The sequence below is a fragment of the Vulpes vulpes genome, chromosome 8 (genome assembly GCF_048418805.1).
Source record: "Vulpes vulpes isolate BD-2025 chromosome 8, VulVul3, whole genome shotgun sequence".
NCBI classification, from domain to species: Eukaryota; Metazoa; Chordata; class Mammalia; order Carnivora; family Canidae; genus Vulpes; species Vulpes vulpes.
This window is the reverse complement of record NC_132787.1, coordinates 43157918-43171916: the sequence shown is the minus strand read 5'-3', so window position 1 is coordinate 43171916 and position 13999 is coordinate 43157918. Positions and strand designations below refer to the sequence as shown.

Below are 13999 nucleotides of genomic sequence, written 5' to 3'. Positions count from 1 at the left end.
TTCTTCTTTTTATGGCTAATTATATTCCACTGTGTATATATATACACACACATATATATACATATATATATACACATATATACACACACATATATATATATCGATCCATTCATGTGTTGATAGACACTTGAGTTGTTTCCACACCTTGGCTATTGTGAATAATTCTGCAATAAACACAGGACTGTAAATATCTCTTCAAGGCAATAGATTTGTTTCCTTTGGATATATATCCAGAAGTGGGATAGCTGAATCATCTGGTAGTTCTAAAGTAAACTCTAAATCCCATGTGGGGCTCAAACTCATGAACCTAAGATCAAGAGTTGCATGCTCTAACAAGTAGGCCAACCACATGGCCCAGTAGTACTACTTTTCATTTTTGAGGAACCTATATACTGATTTATATTGCTACCAGCAGCATACAGCCAGTAGCATACAAGGGTTCCCTTTTCTCATTTTTTTTCCAGCATAGAGCCCAATGCCCAGTGTGGAGCCCAACACAGGGCTTATACTCACAACCCTGAGATCAAGACCCTAACTGGGATGAGCCAGATGTTTATCCAACTGAGCCACCAGGTGCCCACCTTTTCTACACATTCTTGACAGGATTTGTTAGCTCTTGTATTTTTTTTTTAAAGATTTTATTTATTCATAGAGGCACAGAGAGAGAGAGAGAGAGAGAGAGAGAGAGAGGCAGAGACACAGGTAGAGGGAGAAGCGGGCTCCATGCAAGGAGCCCAACGTGGGACTCGATCCCGGGTCTCCAGGATCATGCCCCGGGCTGCAGGCGGCGCTAAATCGCTGTGCCACTGGGGCTGCCCAGCTCTTGTATTTTTGATAATAACCATTCTAACAGGTGTGAGGTTATATCTTATCATTTTTATTTAATTTCCCTGAAGATTAGTGATGTTGATCTTTTCATGTATTTGTTGGCCTTTGGATGTTTTCTTTGGAAAAATGTATATTCAGGTCCTTTGGCCATTTTGAAATTGGATTGGTTGTTTTTTGTTTTTTCTCTTTTTGTTTCTGCTGTTGGGTTGTAGGAGTTCCTTCTATATTTTGGATATTGACCACTTATCAGATATGTGGTTTCCAATATTTTAAGCCATTTCATAGGTTGCCTTTTCATTTTGTTGTTGATGGTTTCACTTGCTAAGCAGAAGTTTTTTTTTTTTTTAATTTGATTTCTTTATTTCAGACAGAGAGAGAAAGCATGAGCAGGAGGAGGGGCAGAGGGAGAAGCAAACTCCCCGCTGAGCTGGACTCAGGGCTCACCAGGACCCCGGAATCATGATCTAAGCCGAAGACAGACGCTTAACCAACTGAGCCACCCAGGTGCCCTGAGCAAAAGCTTTTTAATTTAATGTTGTCCCACTTGCTTATTTTTGCTTTTGTTGCCTTTGGTTTTAGCGTCAAATCCAAAAATCATTACCAAGACCAATGTCAAGGAAATTATCCACTATGTTTTCTCCTAGGAGTTCTATGATTTCAAGTCATACAGTCAAGTCTAATGCATTTGGAGTTGATTTTTGTATATCCTGTGACATAATGGTCCAATATCACTCTTTTGCATATGGATATCCAGTTTTTTCCAACACCATTTATTAAAGAGACTATCATTTTCTTATTGTGTATTCTTGGCTTTGTCAAAAATTAATTTACCATATATGCCTGAGGTTTTTTCTGTGCTCTCTATTCTGTTCTATTGGTTATTGTGTCTATTTTTATGCCAACACTATACAATACTATATAGCTTTGTAATGTAATTTGAAATCAAGAAGCATGATCCCTCTAGCTTTGTTCTTCAAGATTGTTTGGCTATTCAGTGTCTTTTGTGATTCCATGCAAACTTTAGGATTGTTTTTCTATTTCTGTGAAAAATCCCATTGAAACTTTGATAGAGGGGATCCCTGGGTGGCTCAGCGGTTGGGTGCCTGCCTTTGACCCAGGGTGTGGTCCTGGAGTCCCACAATCGAGTCCCACGATCAACTCCCACAATTGAGTCCCACATCGGGCTCCCTGCATGGAGCCTGCTTCTCTCTCTGCCTGTGTCTCTGCCTCTCTCTCTCTGTGTCTCTCATGAATAAATAAAATAAAATCTTTAGAAAAAAAAAAAAGAAACTTTGATAGAGATTGCATTTAATCTACAGATCACTTTGGATAGTATGCACATTTTAACTATTAATCCTTCCAATCCGTAAACATGAAATATCTTTCTATTTATTTGTGTCTTCAATTTTTTTTTCACCAATACCGTATAGTTTTCAGCATATAGAACTTTTACCACCTTGGTTAAATTTATTCCTAAGTGTTCTATTCTTTCTGAAGCTACAGTAAATGAGATTGTTTTCTTGATTTCTCTCTCAGGTAGTTTATCATTAATGTATAAAAACACAATTGATTTTTGTATAGTGATTTTTTAACCTGTAAATTTGCCGAGTTCATTGATTAGTTATGGCAGATTTTGTTTATTTTTTTATCATTATTTTTTATTTATTCATGATAGTCACACAGAGAGAGAGAGAGAGAGAGAGTGAGAGAGAGAGAGAGGCAGAGACACAGGCAGAGGGAGAAGCAGGCTCCATGCACTGGGAGCCCGACATGGGACTAGATCCCGGGTCTCCAGGATCGCGCCCTGGGCCAAAGGCAGGCGCTAAACCGCTGCACCACCCAGGGGTCCCCAGTTATAGCAGATTTTGGATACAGTCTTTTGGGTTTTCTTCTTTTAAGGTCGGGTCATCTGCACATAGAGACAATTTTATTTCCTCTGGATGCCTTTTATTTCTTTTTCTCACCTAATTGCTCTAAGACTTCAAATTCAATGTTGAATAAAAGTAGTAGGAGTGATCATACTCATCTTGTTCCTGAGCTTAGAGGGAACACTTTCTACCTTTTATCATTGAGTGTAATGTTAGCTGTGGGTTTGATACAATGGCCTTTATTATGATGAACTACATACCTTCTATATCAAGTTTGTTGAGAGTTTTGTTAAATGTTTTTTCTGCATCTATTGAGATGATCATGACTTTTATCCTTCATTTTGTTGATGTAGTGTATCACATTGACTTATGGATGTTGAACCATTCTTGTATCTCAGATAAATCCCACTTAATCATGGAATTTCATCCTTTTAATGTACTGTCAAATTTTGGTTTGCTAGTATTTTTTCAGGATTTTTGCATCTATGTCCTTTAGTGATATTGGCCTCTAATTTTCTTTTCATGCAGTGCCCTTACCTGGCTTTGGTATCAAAGTAATTCTGACTACATAAAATGAGGGAAATGTTTCCTCCTCTATTTTTTGGAAGACTTTGAGAAGGATTAGTATTAATTCTTCTTTAAATGTTTGGAAGAATTCACTAGTAAAGACATCTTACCCTGGACTTTTGTTTATTGGGAGGTATTTGGTTACTGATTCAGTCTCCTTACTAGTAACTGATCTCTTCAGATTTTCTATTTCTTTATGATTTAGACTTAGTAAGTTGTATATTTCTAGGAATTTATCCATTTCCTCTAGGTTATCTAATCTATGGGCATATAATTGTTCATAGTAGTCTCTTACGATCCTTATTTGTTTGGTATCAGTTGTAACTTCTCTACTTTTATTTATAATTTTATTTGTTTGCATTCTCTATTGCTTTTTGGTAAATCTAGCTAAAAGTTTATGATTTTGTTTATCTTTTCAAGAAAAAAACAGGTCTCGGTTTCATTGATCTTTTCTATTGTCCTTTTAGTCTCTATTTTTACTATGATCTTTATTGCTTTCTTCCTTCTACTAGCTTTGAACTTCATTTGTGCTTCTTTTCTAGTGCCCTAAAGTGTAAAGTTAGATTGTTTAATTGATATATTTCTTTTTTCTTAATGTAGGCATTTATCACCATGAACTTCTTTCTTAGAATTGCTTTTGCTGCCTCCCATAAGTTTTAGTATGTTTATTTCCATTTTAATTTGTCTCAAGATATTTTTTTATTTCTCTTTTGATGTATTTGACCCATGGATTGTTCAGTAGCATATTGTTTAATCTCCACATATTGGGTTAATTATTCAGTTTTCTTCTCTAGTTTTATACCATTATGGTCAAAAAAGACACTTGACATGACTTAAATCTTCTTGAAGTTATTAAGACTTGTTTTGTGGTCTAAAATAAAATCTATCCTGGAGAATGTTCCATGTGTGTTGGAGAAAACTGTGTATTCTGCTGCTGTTCAATGGAATGTTATGTAATATGCCTGTTAAATCCATCTGATCAAACATGTAGTTTAAGTCCAATGTTTCCATATTGATTTTCTGTCTGGAAGTTCTATCCATTGTTGAAAATGTGGTATTGAAGTCTCCTACCTACTATTATTGTGTTGCTGTCTATTTTTCCCTAGCAATCTGTTAACATTTGCTTTATATATTTAAGTTCTCCTATGATGGGAACATAAATATTTACCAGTGTTCTATCATCTTGATGAATCGACCCCTTCATACAATGGCTTTTGTCTCGTTACTATCTTTGGCTTAAAGTCTGTTTTCTGTTATAAGTATAGTTAACTCTGTTTTCATTTGCATGGACTACCTTTTCCATCTCTTCACTTTCAGGCTATGTGTGTCTTTAAAGCTGAAGTGAGGGGCACCAGAGTAGCTCAGTTGGTTGGGCATCCAACTTTTTGATTTCTGCTCAGGTCATGATCTCAAGGTCCTGAAATTGAGTTCCAAGTTGGGCTCCATGCTCAACAGGGCATCTGCTTGAGATTCTCTCTCTTCCTCTCCCTCTGCCCTTCCTCCTGCTCATGCTTGCATGCTCTTTCTCTCACAAATAAATTTTAAAAAAAAATTTTTTTTTTTTAGTTGAAATGAGTCTCTTGTAGGCAGCATATAACTGGATCTTGTTTTTATCTGCCTTCAGCTCAGGTCATGACCCCAAGGTCCTGGGATTGAGCCCCACATTGGGCTCCCTGCTCAGCGGGGAGCCTGCTTCTCCCTCTTCCTTCTGTTCACACTTTCTCTCTCACTCTCTTTCAAATAAACAAATAAGATATTTAAATCTTTTTTAATTTTAAAGAGTATAGAATGTCCCCAACATCTGCCCCAATTCCCTCTTGCCCCTTTGGAGTTCAACAGCCCCCTCCCAAACCTGGCTGCAGCCAAGCATTGATCTTCTTTCTGTCATGGCACATTAGTTTGGCTCTTCTAGAATCCAAATCAACGGAATTGTGCAATATGTACTCCTTTGTATCTGGCTTCTCTCTTTCAGCATAATGTTTTTGAGTTCATTCATGTTATTTATACATATCAGTAATTCATTCCTTTCTATTGCTAAGTAGTATGCATATACCACAGTTTCATCTATTCACCCATTGATGAATTTATGTATAATCTCCAGTTCTTGACTGCTATGAATAAAGCTGCTATGAACATTCATGAATAAATCTTTGAGAAGACATATATTTTCATTTCTTTTAGGTAAATACCTAAGAGTGAAATAGTTGGGTGATATGATAAGTTTATGTTTAAACTTATGTTTATGAGAAATTGCCAAATTGTTTCTCAATGTAATTTTATCATTTTACACTCTTACCAGCAATGTATGAGATTCCCAATTGCTCCACATCCTTCCCAACACTTGGTTTGGTCAGATACTTTTATTTTAACTGTTCTAGTGACTATGTTAGCATTATCTTATTGTAACTTGTCTTTCTCTGATGACAAATGATGTTGCAACTTTTTCATGTGCTTATTGGCCATTCTTATATTTTCTTCTGTAATAAGTCTATTCCAATTTTTTGCCTTTTTAAAACTTGAGTTGAAAAAAAATAAAAAATAAAAAATAAATAAAATAAAACTTGAGTTGTTTCCCTTCTTTTTATTGAGTTGTAAGAGTTCTTTATATATTCTTGTATGGAAGTCCTTTGCCAAAATAAAAAGCAAGCAGAAAATATTTTTTAAGAACTTCAGGGTTACAGGGGTGTCTGGGTGGCTCAGTTGGTTAAGTGTCTGACACTTGATTTTAGCACAGGTCATGATCTCATGGGTCATGAGATTTAGCCCCAAGTCAGTCTCCACACTGCGTGAGGAGTCTGCTTGAGATTCTCACCCTTTGCCCCTCCTTCTCATATGCACTTGTACACTCTCTCTCTAAAACAAATAAGTAAATTGGGCTTCCTGAGGGAGCCTGCTTCTCCCTCTGCATGTGTCTCTGTCTCTCTCTCTCTCTCTCTGTGTCTTTCATGAATAAATAAATACAATCTTTTTTTAAAAAAAAGAGTAATAAAACTCCAGAAATACTAGAGGAAAAAACAGAGAACAGAGATGAAAATCAATAAAGAGAAAAATAGTTTCATAAGGAATTTGGAAGCACCTGTTAGTAAAAATTTGTCGACTTTGAAGTAAGCAAAAATTCAAGACAGCATCTGCTCTGCTTAGTGACTACTTAAGCAATCACCCACACAGAGAAAACTGTGAGCCAAAAAGAAAAAAAAAATTAAAAAGAGCATTTGTTGTGCTAAACTTTGATATCCATAACATAAAAAAGTTTATTAACCCTGAAATATCTTGATGATATTTAGTTAGACTCAGAACTTTTTTTTAGAAATTTTATTTTCTTTAAAGGTTTTATTTTATTTATTCGTGAGAGACACAGAAAGAGAGGCATAGACACAGGCAGAGGGAGAAGCAGGCTTGCTCTATTCAGGGAGCCTGATGTGGAACTTGATCCCAGGACTCTAGGATCACGCCCTGAGCTGAAGGCAGGTGCTCAACTGCTGAGCCACCCAAGTGTCTCTAGACTCAGAACTTAAAACCAAGTGTTTAGGGTAATTTGATAAGAATTCTTTCATGGGGACACCTGGGTGGCTCAGCAGTTGAGCATCTGCCTTTGACTCAGGGCATGATCCTAGAGTCCCGGGATCAAGTTCCACATCAGGCTCCCTGCATGGAGCCTGCTTCTCCCTCTGCCTGTGTCCTGCCTCTTTCTCTTTCTGTCTCTCGTGAATAAATAAGTAAAATCTTAAAAAAAAAAAAAAAAAAAAGGAAAGAAAGAATTCTTTCATGAAGTTACCCAGGATGAACCCCTGAGTCCTTGGGGTTACAATTTTGTGAAGAGACAACTGGCAGAAATAAGTTCCAAGAACTGACAGACATTCACTGGGGAGGAGATGGACTGATCTGGGATCAAATTCCAAAGTATTCGACCAAAGAGTCACTGAGGATGGGGCTATAGGATCGGGATTATTCTCGTAGCATTGTTTCTCTGATGTTTTTCCTTTTCTGTTTTTTTTTTTAGAAGTAAAAATAAACTTGGCTCTGGCAAACAACATAATCCCTACAGAAAAACTGCCTAGATCACTGAAAGTCTCCCCTCTCCTCTCAAATTTTCTTTGTTTAATCGTTTCATATGCCTTGGGTGTCATCAGCAAAGTTTAGCCATGCCTCGCATACTAGTGACAGGCTGCAAACAAATGTAGAAGAGGAAAGGGAAGAAGGAGTGCAAAGAGGGAAAGAAAGTGGAAAGAAAAGCTGAAGGTGGCACAGGGCAGCTGCCTCAGGTAGCTATCAAGGCAAGCAAGCCATACACTTTTAAAAGACAGAATTGAAAAAAATAAATAAATAAAAGATAGAATTGCTTTTTCTTCCCAAGCCAATGAAAGTGAAAGGTTATCAACTTTTTATGTGTACAAAATTAACATCAGAGAGCTTGTTGAGAATGATGATTCACACACGCTATCTCCAGAGATTCGAATTCATTAACTCGCCAGTAAGCCCCAGATATCGGATTTACCAGTAAGACTGCAGAGCTTCTGATACCATCGGCTCCACACAGGCTTGGTTGGGCTCATGGGTGTATGCCAGTGCCAAGGCACAGGGCTCTGTGCTCTAAAGGACTCTTCACTTACGTGTGTGTGTGTGTGTGTGTGTGTGTGTGTGTGTGTATTTATTCATTCACGAGAGACACAGACAGAGGGAGAGGCAGAGACACAGGCAGAGGGAGAGGCAGGCCCCATGCAGGGAGCCCGATGCGGGACTCGATTCCGGACCCCGGGACCACGCCCTGCGCCAAAGGCAGACGCTCAGCCGCTGAGCCACCCGGGCGTCCCTTCACTTACGGTTAACGCTCCTGCAGCTCTTGAAATTCTTACCTTTGAACAAGAGATACCACAAGCCCCACCATGTTCATTATACCCTGAGTCTTGGAGACATAGCAGGTCTTGTCCCCACGGACCACACTTTGAAAGACAATGCAGGGGATCCCTGGGGGGCTCAGCGGTTTGGCGCCTGCTTTTGGCCCAGGGCGGGATCCTGGAGTCCCGGGATCGAGTCCCGCATCAGGCTTCCGGCGTGGAGCCTGCTTCTCCCACCTCCTGTGTCTCTGCCTCTCTCTCTCTCTCTCTCTCTCTCTATCATGAATAAATAAATAAATAAATAAATAAATCTTTAAAAAAAAGAAAAGAAAGAAGAAAGAAAAAGAAAGAAAGAGAAAGAAAGAAAGAAGAAAGAAAGAAAGAAAGAAAGAAAGAAAGAAAGAAAGAAAGAGGGCAATGCAACAGGGGTTAGATCTTAGATGCCAAACTTTCACTACCAAAAATATTCAGGCAATTATCTCTAGGTCTGCCGGATTTTTTTTTTAATTTTTTTTATTTATGATAACCACAGAGAGAGAGGCAGAGACACAGGCAGAGGGAGAAGCAGGCTCCATGCACCGGGAGCCCGACGTGGGATTCGATACCAGGCCTCCAGGATCACGCCCTGGGCCAAAGGCAGGTGCTAAACCGCTGCACCACCCAGGGATCCTGGTCCCTCAGATTTTAAGTCTGACAGGTAACCAGCATCTGAATAAAATCACTTTACACAATTTCTACTTGGCACTCCTGGATCCAGGGTTCCCAAGTGGATTTGTTTTCAGAGGGAGCGCCCACAGAGACAAGTAGCCCGGAAGCAAATTTCTGGGGCAGTTGTCACAGGAATTGGAAATTTTTTTGTACAAGGAAGGGAGGGGAAAAAAAAAAAAGAGAGAGACCTCCAAAATGTTTGTCAGATTGTGCCAGTATTTTGTGGGAGAACTGTAACCGAAAAGCTTTAGGACAGCTAATCAAAAGATCCCATTAAAAAATTTTTTTTCCCCATTTCTCCATGCATTATTATTGGTAAAGCATCAAAAATGCATATTCAATGGAGTAGAAAAACAGAAGCACAGCAGTGAGTCAGTTCCAACCCAGGATGAAAAAGAAAATCAGTGTATATGTTAGTTAAATCTAAAAAGCAAACTGCTTTTGCTCCTGTAATGTAACTTGAATATACTCATCTCAGCGGTCGAATCATTACCCTGGCTTAAAAGTCTGGCTATCTTTAAAGTAGAACAAGAAGAGAAAAGCTGTATTAGCTTTACCGAGGATGGTCAGCAGGTTATAAAACATTTCTTATGGTTACTCATTTTCATTCACTCTTAAGTGGCTTCAGGAAGGTATAAGTCATCATGATTTCACCATCATTATTACCAATGCCATATCTATGTAATAATTATAATAACAATAGCTAATATATAGAATATATACTATGTGCTAAGCATTTTCTGAGTTATTTACACATGGTTGTTAACTCATGGCATAGTACTATCATTATCTCCATTTTACAGATGAGGAAACTGATGCACAGAGAGGTTAAGTGACTTGCTTATGGTCACACAGCTACATAGCAGAGCTAAGATTCAAACACAAGGACTGTGACTACATTACCCAAGCACTTAACCACTAGACAATGTAGCAAAGGGAGCTTAATGAAGCAAGGCAGAATTGCTTTTAACATTTTTTGGGGTTATGAACTCTTTTGAGAAGTTATATCCTTCAGAAAAATAAATTTATACTCCACACATTTACAAACCACTAGAGGACTGCCTATGTTCCTCCAAGACCACACATTTACCTCTATGACTCAATCTCGGGCTAAAAATGCCTACTCTAGACACTCATTACTTAAAATTATAAAATAGCTGTCACTAGCAAAGACAAAAATATTTTTAAAATCTAATGGCTGTGAAGTATAGACTCAGAGCAATAATAAAACTGTAAGCCTCATGCTTGTGCCATGTCATCAAATTGAAGAACTGGTTATTTTTAAATAACAAACTTTAAAGCTTTTCATCAACTGCCAAATTATTTCAAGATGAAAAAACAAATCACTGTAATTTCCAGCATTTTATGTTATGCTTACCTGTACTTAGTGCTCAATAAATGCTAATAGAAGGAAAGGGAGAAAAGGAATATAAAGGTATCTTAATATTCTTTGGTAGTATAGTAATGTGTTTCCAAAATATCATGCAACTTCTGTTTTTTAAGATTTTTTTAAAAATTTTTTACCTTTTAAGTAATCTCTACATCCAGTATGGGGCTGGAACTCACAACCCAGACATCAAGAGTCACATGCTGAACCAAGTGAGCCAGCCAGGTGCCCCTCAATTTCTTTTTAATAGCATCCACCCATTCAATCATTTATTTAACAAGATTCATTGAATATTTATTGGTAATAAAAACCAAGTGAGGCCGTCAAAAGTATGAATTTAAAAAACACTATGGAACAGACACACCAAAAATTGAGATAAGTTGTCACACCATGAACAAAACTAGCAATTAGAAAAACACATAAAGGAACATATAAAGGTTTAAAGCAAATTCCAGATAGATAGATGTTGCAAATTTGTTTTTTGTTTTTTTTTGTTTTTTTTTTTAAATGTTGCAAATTTGGTGAGGGAGCATCAATATCTGCCTTTACTTTCCAGGTTCTTTCTTTCCTCTGTCCATACCCACACCTTGACAACTCATTCTCAGAATTAAGTTATTTGAGTTCTTTTCCAATAAACTTCTTAGCTTCATAGTTCTATTGCTTTTGTCAGTTCACTCATTCATTAGCTACTAAATGTGGCATTTCTCAATAGCTAGTATTCATTTAAATTTAGCCAACTAAGAAACAAGTTAGAAAACAACACACAACAATCTGGGAAAGGGAGACTCCCACTCAAGACATGGAAGAAAATAACCTCAGAACATACCAGAGAAATAAGAGAACAAGCACAAACCAAGATAGTTTGGGTTTCCATCATGCCAACTGGACATATGACCTAGTAAAAACAAGTGATCAAATTGGCTTGTTATGAAATTTGGTAGAATGTCCAGATCAATGATTTCAGAAAATCTTGTTAACACTAGAAGCAAACAATGGGAGACCACTTAAAACTCTTACTGCTGATGCTAAGAACAGTTGTTCAGGGGCACCTGGCTGGCTCAGTGGTTGAGCATCTGCCTTTGGCTCAGGTCATGATCCCAGGGTCCTGGGATTGAGTCCTGCATTTGAGGTCCCCACTGGGATCCTGCTTCTCCCTCTGCCTATGTCTCTGCCTCTCTCATGAATAAATAAAATCTTAAAAAAAAACTTGTTCATACTCTGTGGAGCTATGGATCATTGTTTTACTCTAATTTCTCTGTTTTAAAACCACTTTTCAAACTATAGCGATGCATGCTTTTCAAGCCTGGGTTCAATCACAGGAAAGTTCTAACTAGTGCCACAGGCTAATGAGCAGACATTTTATAAATAGCATGTCTAAAAGTTCTTCCATTGGGAAGCAACTTAGCTCTATAGAATGATGTCATATGTCTATATCAGCATCTTTCCTCAGCCCCAATTTGGTTAATAACTACAATTATGGATTGGTTATTTCAACAGCTCTGAGACTTTGTCAAACCTTACTCCTATTATGTGTTTTCATACCTTTTTCTTAGGCTACTACAATAAGTTCCTAATTAGTCTCACTGCCATCAATCTCACCACCCTCTAAATAATTCTATATACTGCTGCAAACACCAATCTTCAAACTGAATGAAGTTCAAGGAGTGCCTAGGTGGCTTAGCTGGTTAAGCATCCAACTTTTTTTTTTTAACATTTTATTCATTTATGAAAGACAAAGAGAGAGAGAGAAGCAGGCTCCACACAGGGAGCCCGATGTGGGACTCGATCCCAGGACTCCAGGATCACACACCCTGGGCCCAAGGCAGGTGCTAAACCACTGAGCCACCCAGGGATCCCCAAGCATCCAACTTTTGATTTCAGCTCAGGTCATGATCTCAGGGTTGTGGGATTGAGCCGTATGTTGAGCTTTGTGCTTAGCACAGAGTCTGCTTTTCCCTCTCCCTCTGCTCCCCCACCCCCAGCTCTCTATCAAATAAATAAATAAATAAATAAATAAATAAATAAATAAATTCCTTAAAAATACAAAGAACTAATTTTGAAACCTTCGCAGACTTTCAAAGTCCAAATTCCCTCAGGTGGAAAGCCAAGGCCCTCTACAGTCCATTAATTTACTATTCCAGAAATTTGCTCACATTATCCCATGTACCATGTACTGCAATACAGCCAAACCAACTATTTTCCTTTCCCAGAATATGTCGTCCAATCTCTGCCTCTCTGTCACTCATTCCCTTGGAAAACCTACTAACCTTCCTACTAACCTATTAATAAGTACTTTTAATTTTGCAACTAAAAATGGGTATTCTTTGTGAAGTTTTACCCTGCATATAAAAGCTAATTAATATATTTTATGGTATGTGCTTTACCATAATTTAAAAATTGTTTAAATTAAAACCACACACAATTTAATAATCAAGTTTGGCAACTTGGCAGACCAGATAACCTGAAAATTCTCCTGTGATAAACACCTAGAACTGATTAATAAATTCAAAAGCTTTCTTTTAAATGCCAAGCTGAATACTCAAGAAAGAAAGTTAAACTCTCAGGTTTCAGAAACACAAAGGGAATGAAAACCACTGTAGGGAATGTGAATTAAAACTTCATTTGCCCCTGAAGATAGGGAGGAGAAAGAAAAAAAGCCTTCCCTGAGGAATTAATAACCTTGCAATAACCATGTAGCCTAGGATTTAAATGCAGAACAATATTATTGAAGCTAAAAAATAAGTATCTTAAAATTATAAGCTATCTAAAAGGAAAAAATGTAAGAAAGAGCAAAAACAAATGAAACAAGAACAAGTAGGGCAGTCTGGGTGACTCAGCGGTTTAGCACCACCTTCAGCCCAGGGTGTGATCCTGGAGACCCAGGATCAAGTCCCACGTCCCCTGCACAGAGCCTGCTTCTCCCTCTGCCTGTGTCTCTGCCTCTCTCTGTGTCTCTGTGTGTCTCTCATGAATAAATAAATATTTTTTTAAAAAAAGAAACAAGAGCAAGTAGAAATGCAAAACAAATTTCTAAAAACTAAAAATAAAAATTTAGTGAATAAATTGAACTGTAGATTAGCTATCACTAAAGAGAAAATCAAGAGATGGATTGTATTTACCTGGAAGACATCACAGAATGAGAGAGAAAAAATAGAGATTTAGAGAAAAGAGGGTAATATGTCCACTATAACTCTAATAATAGAGAAAACGGAAAGGGGAAGATGGTGATAGTGTAGGAGAATCCTAGGCTCACCTCGTCCCATGAACACCATATAATTACCAAATCATCTTAAGTACTCTAGAAATTGATCTGAAGACAGGCAGAACAAACTCCACGACTAAAGGTAGTGAATAGATGGAATATTACTCATCAAAAAGAATGAAATCTTGCCATTTGCAACAATGTGGATAGAATTAGAGGGCACTATGCTAAGTGAAATAAGTCAGTAAAGAAAGACAAATACCATATGATTTCACTCATATGGGGAATTTAAGAACAAAAACAGATGAACATAAGAGAAGGGAAGGAAAAATAAAATAAGATGAAAATAGAGCAGGAAGCAACCATAAGAGATGCTGAACTCTAAGAAACAAACTGAGAGTTGCTGGAGGGGAAGTAGGTGAGGAGATAGGGTAACTGGGTGATGAGCATTAAAGGAGGCACTTAATATAATGAGCACTGGGTGTTCTATGCAATTGATGCATCACTGAATTCTACCCTGGTAACTAATAATACAGTATATGTTAACTAAATTGAAATTAAATAAAGAATTTTTAAAAATAAAAAATAAAAGTAGTAAAGAAGT

At 37.6% G+C, this 13999-nt stretch overlaps 1 protein-coding gene across 3 annotated transcripts in view; it reads right to left on the bottom strand.

Annotated features, from left to right (window-relative positions):
• ADIPOR2 (adiponectin receptor 2) overlaps positions 1-13999 on the bottom strand; it is a 138062-nt gene that overhangs the window by 99484 nt on the left and 24579 nt on the right. The window lies entirely within an intron of this gene.